A 21302-nucleotide genomic window follows, 5' to 3' on the forward strand; every position below is an offset into this window, starting at 1 on the left:
AGAAGACTTAATTAGGTTAATAGAGAAGTAAGGTTTGTTGGGAATTCAGAAGCAGGCCGTGAGTTCTTAAATATATTATAGTGTATGTCTCCTTAGCACTCTAAGGAAGAAAAATTAGAGCCAGATATATGGAAAATAGTGGGAGAGCAACTAATTGGATATTACAAAGCTATGGGTCCTCATTCAATTCCTGAGGAAACATTCCTATGTACAATATAATCCAATTGGCTTTAAGGAATTCCACAAGTTTTAAAATAAGGAAAGATTTTAACTTGGGTGGCCAGACAAGGAAGTATCAGAAGAAAAACAAGCAGAAGGTTGGTGCTTGTAGCCTTGGAGGGTACAGCATGTGAGACAGAGCTAAGGAAGCCCTTTTTAGTAATTTGTTGATTTATATTGTTTGTTAATGTGCTGGGACATTTGAAGGGCATGGTGAGTTGAAAAGGAAGGGAGATAAGAACTGCCCTGGAAATTCAAAGGCAGATCACACCTTCTCATCATGTTAGCCAATACTCCTTTATTTCAGGTAGCCCAAGAATTACATTCTAAATATCATCAGGCTGCATGAGCTTTACATCTGTAATCTGAGATAACAAAAGAGGAAGCTAGGAGTATAGAAAAAGCCTGTACAGCTTGCCTTCTTTTCCACATTTCTATGTTCCCTCCAGGGAAAGACTCTTATGGTTTGAGACCCAATGAAATTTGGCAAATGGATGTGACCCATTATAAATCTTTTGGTTGTCTGTCTCTTATCCATGTTGTAATGGATATATTTTCAGGATTTACTTTTGCAGTACCAGTAGCAAAAAAGATGGCCCAAGTGATCACTAAATTCCTTAAACAGGCTTTTCCAGTTAGGGGTGTGCCACAAGCTATAAAAACAGATAATGGACTTGCATATACTTCTCCACATTTTGTACACTTTTGTGCACAGTATCAGATTTCATACACCACTGCCATACCCTTCAATCCTCAAGAACAGGCAATAGCAGAGATGAGGAACAGAAACATCAAGACACTCCTCTAAAATCAAAAGAAAGGAGGAGCCACACATAAGTCTAGAGAACTTCTAAATTTAACCCTTTATACTATTAATTTTCTGATTTTTGATGAAGATGTACTGGCTCTTGCAGAAAGGTTTCATATCCTGCTAGAAGGGCAGTGTCCAGTGCAAGCTGCTCCAGTATCTTTAGATAATCGCCAGGTGATGTGGAGAGATTCGGAGGGTGGTGAATTGTTGGAATCTTTACAAACTGTTAAGCCATTGCAGTTGATTTGATCTTAGAAAGAGATATTTTGGGCCAGAACTTGAAACAAGGTAAATACATAAATCCATCAATATGGGAGGCATTACACATGATTACATAAGCACATAGCAATATAACACAGGATAGTAGTAATGTTAACAAATAACACGAATTAACATGAGAATTTACATATTTACACATTGTCCATTAGTTCATCTGCCAGGAATCCAATGATTCCTGTAAGCTTTGAAATAAACAATTTTTCATAACATGAATCAACACACAGAATTATACATCTCCATAAGTCCTAAAAATAGTCCCAAAGAAATCCATTGTCCATTAGTTAATGTGCCAAGAATCCAATATCAACCATGCTCTTTCAGTATCAGATGTTTCTTGAATTTCTCCTTTCCTTTGTTTAGAGGTTTTTCTCTTTTTCTGTTTCTCTCTGATGGACAAGGCAAATACGGCTCGTTGGCACCCATCTGATTCTTTCTCCTCCTGTAGAGATACAAGCAAATCCTCTTCCCCAAGCAGTTAACCTATCTGGTCCCTTCCATTCACCACTTTCTGGATCTCTCCACATCACCTGGAGATTATCTAGAGATAGTGGAGCTGCTCGTACTGGACACTGCTCTTCTGGTGGGTTATAAAACCTGTCTGCTGGAGCCAGTGCATCTTTTTTTTTTTTGTTTAATTAAATAACTTTTTCTTGACAGAACCTATGCCAGGGTAATTTTTTACAACATTATCCCTTGCACTTACTTCTGTTCCGATTTTTCCCCTCCCTCCCTAAACCCTCTCCCCAAAGATGGCAAGCAGTCCTATACACGTTAAATAGATTACAGTGGATCTTGGATACAATATATGTGTGCAGAACCAAACAGTTTTCTTGTTGCTCAGGGAGAATTGGATTTAGAAGGTATAAATAACCTGGGAAGAAGAACAAAAATGCAAGCAGTTTACATTCATTTCCTAGTGTTCTTTCTTTGGGTGTAGCTGCTTCTGTCCATCCTTGATCAATTGAAACTAAGTTAGATCTTATCTTTGTTGAAGAAATCCACTTCCATCAGAATACATCCTCATACAGTATCGCTGTTGAGGTATATAATGATTTCCTGGTTCTGCTCATTTCACTCAGCATCAGTTCATGTAAGTCTCGCCAATCCTCTCTGTATTCGATCTGCTGGTCATTTCTTACAGAACAATAATATTCCATAACATTCATATACCACAGTTTACTCAACCATTCTCCAATTGTCGGGCATCCACTCATTTTCCAGCTTCTGGACAGTGCAAATGGGCTACCACAAACATTTTCGCACATATAGGCCCCTTTCCCTTTTTTAGTATCTCTTTGGGGTATAAGCCCAGTAGAGACACTGCTGGATTAAAGGGTATGCACAGTTTGATAACTTTTTGGGCATAGTTCCAAATTGTTCTCCAGAATGATGGAGCCAGTGCATCTTTATCAAAAAATAAAAAATTTATGGTATAGAGAACAAAATTTAGAAGTTCTCTAGGGTTACCCATGGCTCCCCCTTTCTTTTATTTTTGGAGGACTGTCTTAATGTCTCTGTTTCTTCTTTCTACGATTGCTTGACCTTGAGGATTGAAGGGTATGCCCATGGTGTGTAAAATCTTATACTGTGCACAAAAATGTTCAAAATGTTTGGACGTACATGCAGGTCCATTATCTGTTTTTATTTCTTGTGGCACACCCATAATTGTGAATGTTTATATGAGGAATTCAGTGACCACTCGGGCTGTTTTTTTTTGCTGCTGGTATTCCATAAGTGAATCCTGAAAAGGTATCTAGCACAACGTGGATAAAATTCAGATGACCAAAAGATTTATAATGGGTCACATCCATTTGCCAGATTTCACTGGGTCTCAAACCACAAGAATTCTTCCTTGGGGGGAGCGTAGGAGGGTGGAAGGAAGGCAAGCTTTTTACTATGCTCCTAGCTTCCTATTTTGTTATCCCAAATTGTAAACATAAAGCTCAAGCAGCCTGATGGTATTTAGAATGGGATTCCTGGGCCTCCTGAAACAAAAGAGTACTAGCTAACAGTTAAAAATTTGGGATTTCTTTGGGACTATTTTTAGGACTTATGGAGATGTATAATTCTGTATGTTGATTCATGTTATGAAAAATTGTTTATTTCAAAGCTTACAGGAATCATTGGATTCCTGGCACATGAATAATGGACAATGTGTAAATGTGTAGATTCTCATGATAATTCATGTTATTTGTTAACATTACTACTAGCCTGTGTTATATTGCTATGTATAGCTTATGTAATTATGTGTAATGCCTCCCATATTGATGGATTTATGTATTTACCTTGTTTCAAGTTCTCGCCCAAAATATCTCTTTCTAAGATCAAATCAACTCCAATGGCTTAACAGTTTGTAAAGATTCCAACAGTGAATGGAAGGGATGAGACAGACTAACTGGGGGCAGAGGGTTTGCTTATGTCTCTACAGATGGAGAAAGAATTTGATGGGTGCCAATGAGCCATATCTACTGAAATCGGGATCATGTTAGCCCCATGTTCAGACTCCAAAATGTAATGTTCTCTTGCTAGGTTTCCTTGGGGTCTCTGGGAGCAGCCTTTCTTTCAGTTCAGTAATCACCACAAGTGTAGCCAGGTGTTAAAGTCCAAATCCTTTATTATCTCTTTCAAAGTCTTATGTCAATGGTCAAAGGATATGAACAGACAATTCTCAGATGAAGAAATTGAGACTATTTCTAGCCAATTGAAAAGATGCTCCAAGTCATTATTCATCAGAGAAATTCAAATTAAGACAACTCTGAGATACCACTACACACCTGTCAGACTGGCTAAAGATAATGCGGAATGTTGGAGGGGATGTGGGAAAACAGGGACACTAATACATTGTTGGTGGAATTGTGAATACATCCAACCATTCTGGAGAGCAATTTGGAACGATGCTCAAAAAGTTATCAAACTATGCATACGCTTTTATCCAGCAGTGTTACTACTGGGCTTATATCCCAAAGACATCATAAAGAAGGGAAAGGGACCTGTATGTGCACGAATGTTTGTGGCAGCCCTCTTTGCAGTGGCCAGAAACTGGAAACTGAGTGGATGCCCATCAAGTGGAGAATAGCTGAATAAATTGTGGTATATGAATATTATGGAATATTATTGTTCTGTAAGAAATGACCAACAGGATGATTTCAGAAAGGCCTGGAGAGACTTACACGAACTAATGCTGAATGAAACGAGCAGGGCCAGGAGATCATTATATACTTCAACAACAATACTATATGATGAACAATTCTGATGGACCTGGCCATTTTCAGCAATGAGATGAACCAAACCAGTTCCAATGGAGCAGTAATAAACTGAACCAGCTACGTCCAGCGAAAGAACTCTGGGAGATGACTAAAAACCATTACATTGAATTCCCATTCCCTATATTTTTGCCCACCTGCATTTTTGATTCCCTTCACAGACTAATTGTACAATATTTCAGAGTCCAATTCTTTTTGTACAGCCAAATAATGGTTTGGTCATGTATACGTATTGTGTATCTAATTTATATTTTAATGTATTTAACATCTACTGGTCATCCTTCCATCTAGGGGAGGGGGTGGGGGGAAGGAGGGGAAAAATTGGAACAAGAGGTTTGGCAATTGTCAATGTTGTAAAGTTACCCATACATATAATCTGTAAATAAAAGGCTATTTAAAAAAACCACAAAGTCCTATTTCCTTCACTTGGACTCAGATAGTTTTCTGGAGGCCTATCTCTCTCCTTGGTTCTGAGAGGTTGAGCTCCTGCTTGCCTTCTCTGGCTTCTGAATCTCTCCGAATCCAAAGGTTTGTGCTTCAGCCTCCAGCCACCACAAAGGTGGATGATGGAATGAATCTGTCTCAGCCTCCTAGAGCTTCTAGTGCACTTGTATTTTCTGCTCCTGAGAGCTTCTAGCTTATATGCTCTACACTGAGTATACACTAATCATTAAATCACTAGGAAACCATTATTTGTTGTAGTATTCTCAATTCCACTTAGTACTTTGTAAGCATCCTTTGTTTCAAGCTCAGAGTTCTGGCCCATAACATACTTGTTTTAATTAGACAAAAGAAAGGGAAAGATGTAAAGAGCCACAGATAGTGGGGGATCTCTGGGTGATATAAAACCATTCAGCCCAAAGGGAACCCTCTAATGATGTCTGGTTTGGCTCCCCATCTCCCCTAAGGGCTCACAGCCTTCCTGAGAAGTCAGGGTGAAATGACAACCTGTATTGTAATTAAAGCAGTGATACCAAGTGGCAAAGTGTCATCTACATACAATAGCAAGGTGTTTATGTGTTCCCACATGTACAATATACAGTTAGCACATGAACAGTATTACTTTGGTTATATAAGGATATTAGGATATATAAGGGTGAGAGAATTTGGATGAAACAGACTCCATGTTTTGAGCATCCATATGAGTCTTGCCTCATCCCTCCTCCACTAAGACCAAGGGCTCAGGTTGGTACTGAGGTCCACCAGCAAAGTAGTCCAGATGGTTTATTTTGGCACCCCATCATGGAGGCTGTAGAAAGCATAGTATATTTTGGCACCCCAACTTGGGGGCTCTAAAACATACAATACTTGGTGCCCCAAACATGGGGTCCTAGAAGGTATACTACACTCCTCAAATCCATTCATGGACCCTTTGGGTTCCAGGGCATCTAAGGCAATAACATCTGTTATCATAGATGAGATTTCTGAGGTCATTTCTAAATTCTGTGACTCTGAGCACCAGTTAAAATGGGATTTATTCATCCACATTTCAGATGTGGTCTCCACTTCATTATAGAGAACTTGTACTAGGTATAACTTTGGTAAGAAAAGGCAATTTCAATCATTATATTGTTGGGCTTTCCTTACTGCCAAATAGAAATTCTCTATTCTTAGTTATGACCCAGGAAATCTCTTGCTCTTCAACATGACCTCTGTCTTTCACTGTCTCTGAGTCTATATTGTTATTTCAAAAGAACACCTATGTAAAAGAGGGAAAAGGACCCACATGTGCAAAAATGTTTATAGCAGTTCTTTCTGTGGTTCCAAAGAATTAGAAAATGAGTAGATACCCACCAATTGGAAGATGGCTGAAAAAGTTATGGCATAAGAAAATAATGGAATACTATTTTCCTCTAAAAATACAAATTGGCTGATTTTAGAAAGACCTGAAAAGATTTACATTAACTGATGCTGAGTGAAATAAGCATAACCAGGAAAATATTGTACACTGCAATAGCAAGATTGTGCAATGATCAGATTTGATTTTTTCCAATAGATTCAGTGATCCAAGGCAATTCTAATATATTATGGATGAAAAATGCCATCTGCATCTAAAGAAAACTCTAGAGATTGAATGTAAATCAACAATGCTATGTTTACTTTTCTTTCCTTATTTTTTTATCTTATGGTTTTTTTCCCTTTTGTTCTGATTTTTCTCTCCCAACATGATTTATATGGAAACATGATGAAAATGAATGTACAGATGTAACTGCAGCATTATTTTATATATAATTGGGGAAAAAGTGAGAAAAAAGACAATATGGATATTTAGACTATTTGCTGCCCTTCTCCTCACTCTATTTTTCTAGTTTTCCCACCTCCATTTTTTCTCTGTCCTCTTTTTCAAAACAAGGCAGAAGGAAATAATTTTGAGAGACATCAAGGCACTAAGGATTCCATATATGTATTTGGATTCAGGAAAGTCAAGATTAAAAAAAAGATTTGGGGTGATGTGAAAGATTAGAATATAAAGGTTATTCTTTTTGAAAGCTTGCTTAAATTTGCATTTTTTCCTGTAATAAGATGTTTTGAGTCAATAATAAGCATTTATAAATAAGCATTTATTATATGCCAAGTATTAAAGATAAAATGGCAAATGATGAAAAGTTTCTGCCCTCAAGAAATTTCTATTCTATTGGTAGAGTCAATATATTCATATTTAAGTATATATAGAATAACAAAATTAAGAAAAAATATTTTTGGCATTTGGTCTCACTAAAGATCTTTTTTAGTCAAATTCCCCTCATGCAGAGCTTTAATTGTTCATTTGCTTTTCATGACATCAAGCTTGAAATTGTGTTTATGTTGCTTCTGATCATTGCTATATGTGTGTATTTTGGGATGTAAAACTCTAAACTGTTTTTGAACTTTTGCTGTTTTTCAAATACTTGAAGACAGTTATATCTCCTCTAAATGTGCTTTTGTCTAGATAAAATTCCCCAGTTCCATCAATCAATCTTAATATGATAGGTTCTTTTGTATTTCATCATTCTGATAATCCTATTCTGAACCTTCCTAAACTTGTCCATGGCACTTCTAGAAGATAATGCATAGAAGTGATAACAGTCCCTGAGATGGGACCCAATCATAACAGAGCATATTGGAATCATCATCTTCCTCATTCTAAGGACTCTACCTTTCTTAATGTTGTAGAGCCATAATTAATTTTGCCTGATGGCATTATTCATGGACCATTTGACTCCTATTGACTTTGTAGTCCATTAAAACTTTGATATGTCTTTTTTTCCCATAGATTTTATTCCCTCCCCAATTTCCTTCTCCTTTGTTTTGAATGTAGATGCAGAATATTCTACTTAATTTCAATTAAATTTCATTTTATTTTATCTCTTTGACCATTGTAATCTATATTTTAATGTGTTAGTTGCTTTTTCAAGTTTCATTCAGTTTTCAAATTTTAAAACATATTTAAAGTATATATCTCTATAGCATTATCTCTATTTCTATCTCTTTCACAGCTGTATCTAAATCAATAGATTTATATATATATATATAGATATATATATTTCTCTGTCTATATATAAATCTATTGATCTATCTCTTCAAATAAATTATTCTATATATCTGTATATCATGCAAACACATACATGCATGTCTCTTCGTGTGTGTGCATGTGTGTGCGTATGCTAAAGGACAAAAGAGAGAAAAGAAAAGATCCCTGGGAAATTGAATTTGAGATTTCAATCCTAGTTGATATTGACTTACATTATCTGAGAATCTCCATACTTATACTGAATTTAATTCCTGGCTAAAACTTTTTCTTTATTTTTGAATTATTGCTTTCTTCCTCAGTAATGCTTCAAGTCAGATAACTGTCAAACAATACTTCATTTGGAGAAGTAAATCATTATAATAATGCTAATAATAGCAATACCTTATTATACTATTTTATAATTCTATGAATATAGTTTAAGTATTTTTTTAAATAAAATTTTCCTTTCATGAAAATGAGACATACTTTTTTTTAGGGTCACACAATAAGTATCAGAATGAAGATTCAAAATCAAATCATCAGATTCTAAGAAGAGAGCGCTTTTCTACAACACCACACTGTCTTTCTATAATTCTGCTCTGATCAAATCTACCTAGAATTCTTTGCAAACATACTCACTTCTGGACTCTAAGCCATGTCAAAAATAAATCCAGTGTAATGAAGCAACCAGTCAGTTAAGGGAACAAAATTGGTCAAAACTGTTATTTAATCTTTATTGTCTTATGTTTAAATTTGACTGAGCAGTCAATGCTTTCCACAAAATTGGTCCAGTACCATAGTCTCAAATGTCCTCCTTGTCAACATATAACTACAACATATCATAGCTAATCCATCTGAGACCTCAATAAAAGTTGGTATAGATTTAGTCCTAAAGGAAAAGGAGTGTAGGTGCTTCCTATATTTATTTGGAACTCTTAATTAAAAGGTTCATAAATCAGGTTATCATTTATTTTTGTTAGCTTTCACAAATTCTACTAAGGATAAAAGTAATTTTATTGGTATCCTTATTTATTTTTCAGTCATTTCCAAATATACATATCATTTCCTCTCAGCTATGGGAGTCTCCTACTGTAACAAATAATATATTTTTCATAAATCAGTTAAATAGCACTAAGTAATATATTTAAAGGGTTTGACATTAAAAACATTTCAAACCTGAGACCATTTATTAATCATTAATAATAATACAACATTTAATTTCATATAAATATTTGTTCAATTATGTTATTGTAATTATCTAAATTTTTCCTTTGGTTTTGCTTACTTGATTTTGCCTTAGTTCAAACAAGATTTTAAATATATGTGTGTGTGTATGTGTGTGTGTGTGTGTGTGTGCGTGTGTGTATGTATATATATGCCTTCTCTTCATTGTTTCATATAATATCTAACTTTCTATGAAGTTCATACCACTTAATGATAATGTTGATGCAATTATCCAATTTATAGTAAACTACTTTGTTTCAATTTCTTTATTTGGTCTGGAAGAGTGCTTTCAGTGGCATAGAATAATTTATCAGTGAAATAAACATAAATTTGGCCTAGAGGTTTTAGTTTTATTTTCCTGGGGCAATAAGAAATTAAGTGACTCCCTAGAAATACTCAAAAAGATGTCTTAGAGTCAAGTTCTTTGCAAGCACAAAACAAATTGTGAAATATTTGATACGCACAACTCCCTGGGGCAAATTGTGCAACATTGAGTTTTTTTGTTTGTTTTTGTTTTACACAACTCTAATTTTTTTTTTCTGAAATCATTAAAACAATTGCCAACTTTACCAAGAATTTACCAAAATTCCTTTCTGCATTTATTTTTACATCTTTTTATCATTTTCCTAATTTGGGAGCTAATTTTCTTGGAGGGAAAATGTCAGGGTTGTTTAATTTGCTATTCTTTTATAATTACACATTTGATATAATTATTTATTTTATTATTAATAGCTTTCTATTGATTTGAAAACTTATTTGTATCATTTGGCTTCTGATCTATGAAAAAATAAATCTTCTTATCTCTTGGAAACAAATTCATAAATTTGGATATCAGAAATATATAATGCAAAGACTCCCCCCACACTCACACTCAGATACAAACTCAATTAATCTAATAGCATTATTGTTTTGTGCAAAATCTTTTTAATTTCATGTAAATTTAATCCCTCAATTTATTTTGAAGATTTTCTCTATCCTTTATTTGGCTGGGAATTATACTCCAATCCTATCTCCATTTATATTTGTGAAAGTGACACCTTTTCATTTTCCTCACATAAGTTTGTATTTTCTAGTCTTTTAATAGTTACATAAAAATATTCATAACATATTATAGTATATTATGTAAGGTACTGGCTCAAGTCTTTTTGTTCCTCAAGTTACTTTCCTGTTTTCCCAACAATTTCCTTAAAATAAGTAGTTTTTCAGCAAATATTTATATTTTAGGTAAGTTTTAGATGCATTACATTTTTAGATATATTTTAGAACAATGAGATGAAAAGAATAATTGCTCTCTAGAGAGGAAGACAAGTCAAATTTAGCCCCTGATACTTATTAGCTGTGTGACCCTGGGAATGCTTCATTTTCTACATCTATAAAATTGGGATAATAATATCTACTTCCAAAATTTAGTATAAGGATTAAACGAATGTAAAAGTATTTAACACAATACTTGTCTTTATAAAATACTTTATAAAATACTTGTCTTTAATAAAGCTTTGTTTCTTTTCTTATTTTATCAAACACTCAATAAAGTTCTAACATTTTATATACTTTTATATACAATTCAATCATTTTAGATTCTGGCACAGCTAGTCTATTTAAATGATATTCTATTCTATTTACTTTTTAACAATGCTAATTACTATTGAAATATATGACTTTATCAAATAGTTTGTGATCTAAAATACTATTATTTCCTTTATACATTCAAAAAACATTTCTTTTGAACTTCTAGAACATTTATTTATTTGACTGAATTTTTATATTTCTTAATAAGTCATTGATATTTTTATATTTTGAAATATGTAAATTTGTTTAGTATTATTATATTTCTTACATGAGTACAATGCAATCATGAGTAATGTATATTCCTCTTCTTATTTGTCATTCTTGATCTCTTCAAATGATAATTTGTAATTTTATTTCCTCTTGTACTTAATTTTACATTTAATTATTTTTCTATAACTATGTTTTCAATTTTTTAAACAAAAAGTATGCTATATTTTGCCTTATAACATATCTTATTTTATTTTGTCATTTTTGTTCAATTATTCAGTTGTTTCTAACTCTTTCTGACCCTGTATGGTGTTTTCTTTACTTGAGGAGTTTGCCATTTCTTTCTTCAATGAATTAAGGCCAAAAGTGTTTATGTGACTTGGCCATAGTTCCACAGGCATTAAACATCTAAGTTGAAATTTGAGCTTAGAACTTCCTGCTTTGAGGCCCAGCACCTAATATGCTGAATCATTTAGCTGCTGACTTGATAGATTAGATAGATAGTAAATAGATGAGTAGATGGGTGGATGGATTGATTGATGGAAAGATAGATTTATATAGATTTAGATATATAGATATATAGATATCTTTCTATTATATGTTCAACAAAATTCATTCCTATATTTATTATGTTCAAATATGCAAATATTATTTTTCATCTTGAAGGGGATAATTTGAAACTGATGATCATACTTAAGTAAGAGATGAAGATTTTGCATGAAAGGAAATTCAAGTTAGATCACAGATCATACTTTGATAATATTCAGAGTGATAGAGTGAAGAGTTATAAAGAAAATGTAAAATAGATTTTGAAGTAATAAAACAAAGGGAGAACTAAAAATAAAACAATTTGTGGTTATGTAGAGCACTTAAAGTGGTAGAAGAATTGTGGGAGAGTTTTCCGATTAAGGATCTGATTTTCCTTGTTTGTTACTGAAATTAAATGATGATATATGTTATAGAAGTTCTGGTAGTTAATATATTGGGAGACAAATACTTTCAAGAAATATTAAAATAAAAGTAATGCATAAGTTGCAGGCTGGTATTATAATTTTTGCCTTCGGTGTGGAGAGAACTTGGTGTGAACTCAGTGCTGAACTCTATGGAAAACAAAGAAAATGAAAGAATCAGTCAATAGCAGCTATCTAAATATGGTCAGGGTGATAGATCTGGATGGACTTTTCCTAAAATAGAGATGAAAAACTGAGTATGAGTCGCAGGGAAAGAGGCTAGAAAGAAAACAGCAAAAAGGAAGGAGTATGTCTCCCTCCCCTACTTGCCCAAGAGATTATATCCAATACTGACACTAGACAAAAACACATGCATACAAAGAAAATCTAGCTTTCTAAGAAAATAAAAAAGAGCAGGAGAAAGAGTTTCAACATGAGGTCCACTTTGTTAAAATCAGAAGGATAAATGAATGGTCCAATTACATTTTTTATCATCTTTTTGTTGGGAATAAACATTTTGATCTCAAAGAATTGTTGCAAAGCAGAAAATACATTAAGTTTCTTATTCTGGTTAATCCCATGGGAATGGGAACTGTCCTCTAATTCATTCAATAACCATTTATTTAGTAACAACCTACATTCCAGGCACTGTGGTATGTGCTAGGACTGTAATTAAATCTTCTTGAGATTATGGTCTTGAGTTGTAAGATATAAAATATTGTTAGTCCTGAAAAATCAGAAGGAATCACTTTGTTTCAGCCTTCACTTCTCAATCAACTGAGATGTGCTATTAAAGAATTCACTAATTATAGGACAAACTCTTTGCCAAGATTGCTCTATAACAGCAAGAAAAATGTAAAGGTAATATCTCTGAGAAGAGCAAGTTCTGTTGCCTAAGACTTAAAAAAGATGAATGCAACAAAAAGTTGGATAAAGCCTAAATAAAAGACAATGCAAAAATATATCTACAGAGAGAAGGAAATATCTTAATATTAGAAAGAAAGAGAAGGATGAAAATTAAGGGGATGACAAACAATGAAATACTACTTAAAATGATTACATAAAGAAAATTAAATAATAGGAGATGAGAATGCCATGAATTCTAATGTTAGGCTCATCAAATGAAAAGATGTTCATAGAGAAATGCTGAAAGCAAGATAAATGCAAAAGATTGTAATTTACATTTGACTGGTGTAGTCCTCGTATTGTGTACATTGAACTAAATCCTTCATATAATTTAATAAGATACATATATTTCTGGGACCTAATTGGTAGTCTGTTTTTGTGTATGTCATTTTAGCAATCTAATCCCTTCTTTGGTATTCTCTTCTGCAATGAAGTATTTTCTAAAAAAAAAAATTAGTTTTTAAAAATACAATCATAGGATCATTGATTTAGACCTGCAAGTGATCTTAGAGGCTATGTAATCCAAGCCCTCACCTTCTAATGAGCAAAATGAGGCTCAAACTTGTGACTTCCTTGTGGTCACATGGCTAATAAATGTCAGACACAGAATTTGAAACCAAATATTTCTAATGCCAAATCCAAAATCCTTTCCACCATATTTTACTGATTGATTATGGCCATTTGGAGTGGTCTTACTTTAGTGGCTGTCACCTTATTTAACCCCAATTTAATGTCTACACTGATGATGACAAATAATTTTCTTCTAAAGTTGTATGCATATTAATGAGGTTCAATATGAAGTTTCTCATTTGATTTTCACAAAAACTCTCTCATTTTGATAGAACAGATATTGTTATTATCATTTATCAAATGAGATTATTAAAGATCAAAAAAGTTAAAAGATTTGATAAAGATCAGTTAGCTACCATATGACAAATAAAGGACCAGAATACAATACAATTCTGCACCTATCATTGTCAACACGATAAATACTTCATAATGAAGGAACCCTATCTCCTGTAGTGTATCAGGAAGAAAAGGACATATAAGAGCATGGGGAAGGTGACAAAAAAAGGAAAATCTGAAATGGGGATAAGAAAGAATAAATAGTGTTTCAGTGGGAGGAAGAGATCTCACTGAAGAAAACACTTATTGGATTGTAGTCTGGAAAAAATAGACTTGAACCAGCACATTTTCTGTATTTTCTAATAAATTTTAAATAGATGAATAACCCTAATATCATACTATGGAAAATTAGAGGAAAAATAGAACATCTACTTTTCACAGCTATGGGTAAGAGATGTATTCTTATTGAGATAAGAATACAGGAAATTTAAAAAATTAATAAAGAAAATTTTGATTCAGCAAAACCAAAAAGCTTCTGCATAGGAAAAGAAAACCTAGAATGAGAAAAGAAGTGGCAAAATGAAGAGATTATTTTTTATTTTTAATACTATAAAATATTTTGGTCTATAAGACATATTAATAATTAACAGGACTAATAATAACCACTTCTTCATAGGTAGATGGTCAAAGACTACAAAGAATTGTAATACACAACTCACAAAAGGATGGTGAAAATAAGTAATAATAAAACAGATGCAAATCTGACAAACTTGAGGGTTTGGCAAATTGACAACATAGCAATAATTAATATTAGAAAGCTTATGGATAACTTTCAGGGGTAGAGACAAGTTAGTAGAGTAAAGCAAGGAAGCTGCTCAAGCTCTACCAGTTTCCCTTGAAAACTATATGAAACCAAGTCTCTGAAAAGGATCTGCTGGAATGAAACCACTCTCCAACTCAAGATACAGGAAAAATGTTGAGAAAGGTCAGTCTCTCTGCAGTGAAAAAGGAGTTCTGCTCAGCTCAGACAGACTCTGGGAAAACTGATGAGAAGGTCTTCATTCAGCAAATCAGCAAGACCCTCAGTCTTGGCTCAGTATGGGAGCAAATGAATGGGGCAGCTTGCAGTCCTAGTTCAGAAGGAAAACTCTGGGAAACCATGCCATTTCTTAAAAAGAACAGACAAAATCAAACAACAAAACAAATAAGAAAGAAATTAAAGAGGTAAATAGAATATTAGAAAAAATAGGTATGTTAGATCTTTGGAGAAAATTGAATGGAGAGAGAAAGGAATATACTTTCTTCTAAGCAGTTCATGGAACCTATTCAAAAATTAACCATATGTTAGGACATAAAGACCTCAAAATTAAAAGCAAGAAGGCAGAAATAGTAAATGTTTTCTTTTCAGATCACTATGCAATAAAAACTACATTCAACAAAAAGTTAGGGGTAAATAGACCAAAAAGTAATTGGAAACTAAACAATCTCATGTTAAATAATGATTGGGTGAAAAAACAAATTACAGATAAAATTAGTAATTTCACTCAAGATAATGACAACGATGAGACATCATGCAAAAATTTGTGGGATGCAGCCAAAGTCATAATAAGAGGAAATTTTATATCCTTAGAGCCTTACTTGAATAAACAGAGAAAGAGAAGATCAATGAATTGGGCTTGCAACTAAAAAAAAAAGACCAAATTAAAAACCCCCAATCAAATACTAAATTGGAAATTCTAAAATTAAAAGGAGAAATTAATAATAACGAAAGTAAAAAAAAAACTGTTGAACTAATTAATAAAAGTAAGAGTTGGTTCTATGAAAAAGCCAATAAAATAGATAAGCCTTTGGTAAATCTGATTAGAAAAAGGAGGGAGGAAAATGAAATTAGTAGTCTTAAAAATGAAAAGGGAGAACTTTCCACCAATGAAGAGGAAATTAGAGAAATAATAAAGAGTTATTTTGCTCAACTTTATTCCAATAAATTTGATAAGCTAAGTGAAATGGATGACTACCCCCCAAAATATAGACTTCCCAGATTAACAGAGGAGGAAGTAAATTGCTTGAATAGTCCTATTTCAGAAAAAGAAATAGAACAAGCTATTAATCAGCTCCGTAAGAAAAAATCCCCAGGAACAGAAGGATTTACATATGAATTCTACCAAATATTTAAAGAACAATTGGCCCCAATGCTATATAAATTATTTGATAAAATAGGGAATGAAGGAGTCTTACCAAATTCCTTTTATGACACAGACATGGTACTGATACCTAAACCAGGTAGGTTGAAAACAGAGAAAGAAAATTATATATCAATCTTCATAATGAATATTGATGCTAAAATCTTAAATAAGATATTAGCAAAAAGACTACAGAAAATCATCCCCAGGATAATACACTATGATCAAGTAGGATTTATACCAGGAATGCAGGGCTGGTTCAATATTAGGAAAATTATTAATATAATTGGCCACATTAATAACAAAATTAACAAAAATCATATGATCATCTCAATAGATTCAGAAAAAGCATTTGATAAAATCCAACATTCATTCCTATTAAATACACTTGAGAGTATAGCAATAAATGGACTTTTCCTTAAAATAATTAGCATCATCTATTTAAAATCATCTGCAAGCATCATATGTAATGGGGGAAAACTGCAACCATTCCCAATAAGATCGGGAGTGAAACAAAGCTGCCCACTATCACTGTTACTATGCAATATTGTATTAGAAATGCTAGCTTTGGCAATAAGAGTTGAGAAAGAGATTAACTGAATTAGAGTAGGCAATGAGGAAACCAAATTATCACTCTTTGCTGATGATATGATGGTATACTTAGAGAACCCCAGAGATTCTACTAAAAAGCTATTAGAAATAATCCACAACTTTAGCAAAATTGCAGGATACAAAATAAACCCACATAAATCATCAGCATTCTTATATATCACTAACAAAATCCAACAGTTAGAATTACAAAGAGAAATTTCATTTAAAGTAACTACTGATAGTATAAAATATTTAGGAATCTATCTGCCAAGGGAAAATCAGAAATTTTATTAGCAAAACTACAAAACACTTTTCACACAAATTAAGTCTGATCTAACCAATTGGAACCATATTAAATGCTCTTGGATAGGGCTAGTAAATATAATAAAGATGGCAATACTACCTAAATTATTCTATTTGTTTAGCACTATACCAATCAGACTCCCAAAAAACTATTTTAATGATCTAGAAAAAATAACAACAAAATTCATATGGAAAAACAAAAGGTCAAGAATTTCAAGGGAATTAATGAAAAAAAAAATTAAATGAAGGTGGCTTAGCTGTACCAGATTTAAAATTATATTATAGAGCAGCAGTTACCAAAATCATTTGATATTGACTAAGGAATAGATTAGTTGATCAGTGGAATAGGTTAGGTTCAAAGGACAAAACAGTCAACAATTATAGCAACCTAGTGTTTGACAAACCCAAAGACCCCAGCTTTTGGGATAAGAACTTACTGTATGACAAAAATTGCTGGGAAAATTGGAAACTAATAAGGCAGAAACTAGGCATTGTTCCACATTTAACACCATACACCAAGATAAGGTCAAAATGGGTTCATGACCTAGGCATAAAGAATGAGATTATAAATAAATTAGAGGAACACAGGATAGTTTACCTCTCAGACCTGTGGAAGAGGAAGGAATTTATGACCAAAGAAGAACTAGAGATCTTTACTGATCACCAAATAGAAAATTTTGATTATACCAAATTGAAAAGTTTTTGTACAAACAAAACTAATGCAGACAAGATTAGAAGGGAAGCAATGAACTGGGAAAATATTTTTACAGTCAAACGTTCTGATAAAGGACTCATTTCCAAAATATATAGAGAATTGACTCTAATTTATAAGAAATCAAGCCATTCTCCAATTGATAAGTGGTCAAAGGATATGAACTGACAATTCTCAGATGAAGAAATTGAAACTATTTCTAGCCATATGAAAAGATGCTCCAAGTCATTATTAATCAGAGAAATGCAAATTAAGACAACTCTGAGATACCACAACACCCCTGTCAGACTGGCTAGAATGACAGGAAAAGATAACGCGGAATGTTGGAGGGGATGTGGGAAAACAGGAACACGAATACATTGTTGGTGGAATTGTGAATACATCCAACCATTCTGGAGAACAATTTGGAACTATGCTCAAAAAGTTATCAAACTGTGCATATGCTTTGATCCAGCAGTGTTACTACTGGGCTTATATCCCAAAGACATCATAAAGAAGGGAAAGGGACCTGTATGTGCACGAATGTTTGTGGCAGCCCTCTTTGTAGTGGCCAGAAACTGGAAACTGAGTGGATGCCCATCAAGTGGAGAATGTCTGAATAAATTGTGGTATATGAATATTATGGATTATTATTGTTCTGTAAGAAATGACCAACAGAATGATTTCAGAAAGGTCTGGAGAGACTTACACGAACTGATGCTGAGTGAAACGAGCAGGACCAGGAGATCATTATATACTTCAACAACAATACTATATGATGAACAATTCTGATGCACCTGGCCATCCTCAGCAATTAATGAACCAAATCAGTTCCAATGGAGCAGTAATGAACTGAACCAGCCATGCCCATCGAAAGAACTCTGGGAGATGACTAAAAACCATTACATTGAATTCTCAGTCCTTATATTTTTGTCCACCTGCATTTTTGATTTCCTTCACAGGCTAATTGTACAATATTTCAGAGTCTGATTATTTTTGTACAGCAAAATAATGGTTTGGTCATGTATACTTATTGTATATCTAATTTATATTTTAATATATTTAACATCTACTGTCCATCCTGCCATCTGGGGAGGGGTGGGGAAGGAGGGGAACAATTGGAACAAGAGGCTTGGCAATTGTCAATGCTGTAAAGTTACCCATACATATAACCTGTAAATAAAAGGCTATTCATATATATATATATATATATATATATATATATATATATATATATATATACTTTTTTAAAAAATTAAAAAGAATTCTGCATGCTAAAAAAAAAAAGAAAAGAATAGGTAAAGCTAGACCCTGAAAACACAAAGGGCCCCTGTGCTCAAAGCCTAGGCACAGGTGTTTTGAACAGTTTGATTGTGCAGAGTTCCATCATGAAAGTAAAAAAAATAATAATAATAACAAGAGGAAATACCAAAAGAAAAGGAAAGAAAATGATAAAGATACAGAAAAGAACCTTGACCAGAGCATTCCCCGGTCATAATAGCATTCTACTATGGTGACAGGGAAGATTAAAACAACAACTCAGATGAGGACCAAATGTCCACAGGAGAAATCTTAATGAGTCATATGAATTAATTTCAAGCCCAAAAAGGCTTCTTGTAAGTGTTTATAAAAGACTTGAAAAAGCACATAGGAGAGGTAGAAGAAAAAAAATGAGAAAGGAAATTAGAGGTACGCATGGGATAGTCAAAAACTTGGAGAAAGAAGGAAAGAATTCTCTGAAGAAAATAATATTAAAAAAATAAAATTGGCCAAATGTAAAAACATCCACCAAGGAAAACTCATTCTAAAGTATAATTAATCAAATAAAAAAAAGATACAAAAGCTAACTGAAGAAAATCACACATTAAATATTAGAACAGGGCAAATGGAAGTTAATGACTGTGATATAGCACAATTTTACAAGAATGAACAAAATGGAAAAAAAATGTGAAATACCTCATTCGAAAAATAGCTGACCTGAAATACAGAGTCAGAAGAGACAATTTTAAAACTATTGGCCTATGTGAAAGCCATATCAAAAAAAGAGCTTAAACAGCATTCTTCAAGAGGTCATTAAGGAATACTGCCCCAACATTCTAGAAAGAGAGAGGGAAATACTCATTAAAAGAATCTAGCATTCACCTTCAGAAAAAGATACCATAAAGAGAATACCACAGTACACTGATGTGAAACTCCAGTACTGCAATCTCAGGAGGAAAAAAAATCCTGCAAACTGCCAAACAAAAACAATTCCAATATCAAAGAGTAACTGTTAGAATTACCCAGAATATGGCAACATCTACAATAAATGATGAAACGTCCTGGGAATAACATATTCCAGAAGGCAAACGACTAGGATTACAACTAGGACTTAATTACCTAATGAGACTCATGATCTTTCAAGAAAGGTGATGAATCTTTAATGAAGTAATATAATTTTTTTTAGTGAATTAAAATTTTAAATAATTTCTGTTGAAAACCAAAATAGAACTAAAGGTAAAATGTAATCTAGAAAAATAGGACTACAGTTAAGCAAAGAAAACTAAATAGAGAGAAAATATAAACTATTTAAAGGTTAATGTATTTATTTCCATACATGGGAAAATGAAATCTGTAACTCTGTAAATAATTTATATATTTATATATATTTATTGTTTTCCTATCCAGAAGCTTTTTGGTTTTGCTGAATCAAAGTTATTTATACTAGTTTTTTTTGTAATTTCCTCTATTTTTATCTCAATAAGAATATATACATTTATATATGTAAATAATTTAATATATGTAAATGGTGTAGTAACAATACTAAAGGTATATGAAACAAGTGGTAGAGTAGGCAAATTCCTAGAGAAGATTTTAAGCCAATTATAGGAAGAAATAGACAACAAAACTATTTTAGTAGGGAACCTCAAGCTTCTCTTCTCAGAATCAGAAAAATCTAACCACAAAATTAAAAAAAAAAAGAAATTAGGGAGGTTAATTCAATTATAGAAAACACATATATGTAGACCTCTGAAAAAGTTGAATAGAGATAAAGGTATTTATTAGCTATTTTTTCTCAGCAGTATATGCTACCTATACAAAATTGACCATATACTAGGGCATAAAAACCTCTTAATCAAACGCAAAAAAGTAAAAATAGTAAATTCTTCCTTTTCAGATCACATTGGAATAAAAATTAAATTCAGTAAATAGCCAGGAAAAGGTAGACAAAAGGGTCATAAATCTTATAAGGACCTGGGGCAAGTTTTTAATTCAGGTCTTCCTAAATCTAAGTACAATTCTGTATTCACTGTACTACCTGAATGTCTGAGTGAAGGAGATCATCCAATATGACTTCCTTGTACATATATATGTTTGCCAGTTTAAAGAAAGAACTCTTGCATTTTTTTTCATTTTTCATCAACCTACAAAATTTTTATCTTAAGTTTCTGACCATATATTGAAGCACTACATATATTACCAAAAAATATGCTTCTCATCATTAAGGAAGAATATCAGTTTTCTAATGTTGGAGGATTTGAGATATTGCATTAAGAAGAAACATTAGAGTATAGCTTCCCTCTCAACTTTCAACAAAGACCTAGAGAAAGTGTCCAACTGAATTCTTATTGGAAAGCCAAGAAGAAGTCATAATTTTCATCCCAAAGTTGCTAGGGAGAACAGAGAGATCTGTAAACCCTGAGAAAGGTCTGTTTAGGAGCAGAGTGGTTAAATGGGCAGTTATTAAAAGCATTACAATATCTAGGGACTAAGAGAGAACTGAAGAAGGGAAC

The sequence above is a fragment of the Sarcophilus harrisii genome, chromosome 4 (genome assembly GCF_902635505.1).
Source record: "Sarcophilus harrisii chromosome 4, mSarHar1.11, whole genome shotgun sequence".
Lineage (NCBI taxonomy): Eukaryota > Metazoa > Chordata > Mammalia > Dasyuromorphia > Dasyuridae > Sarcophilus > Sarcophilus harrisii.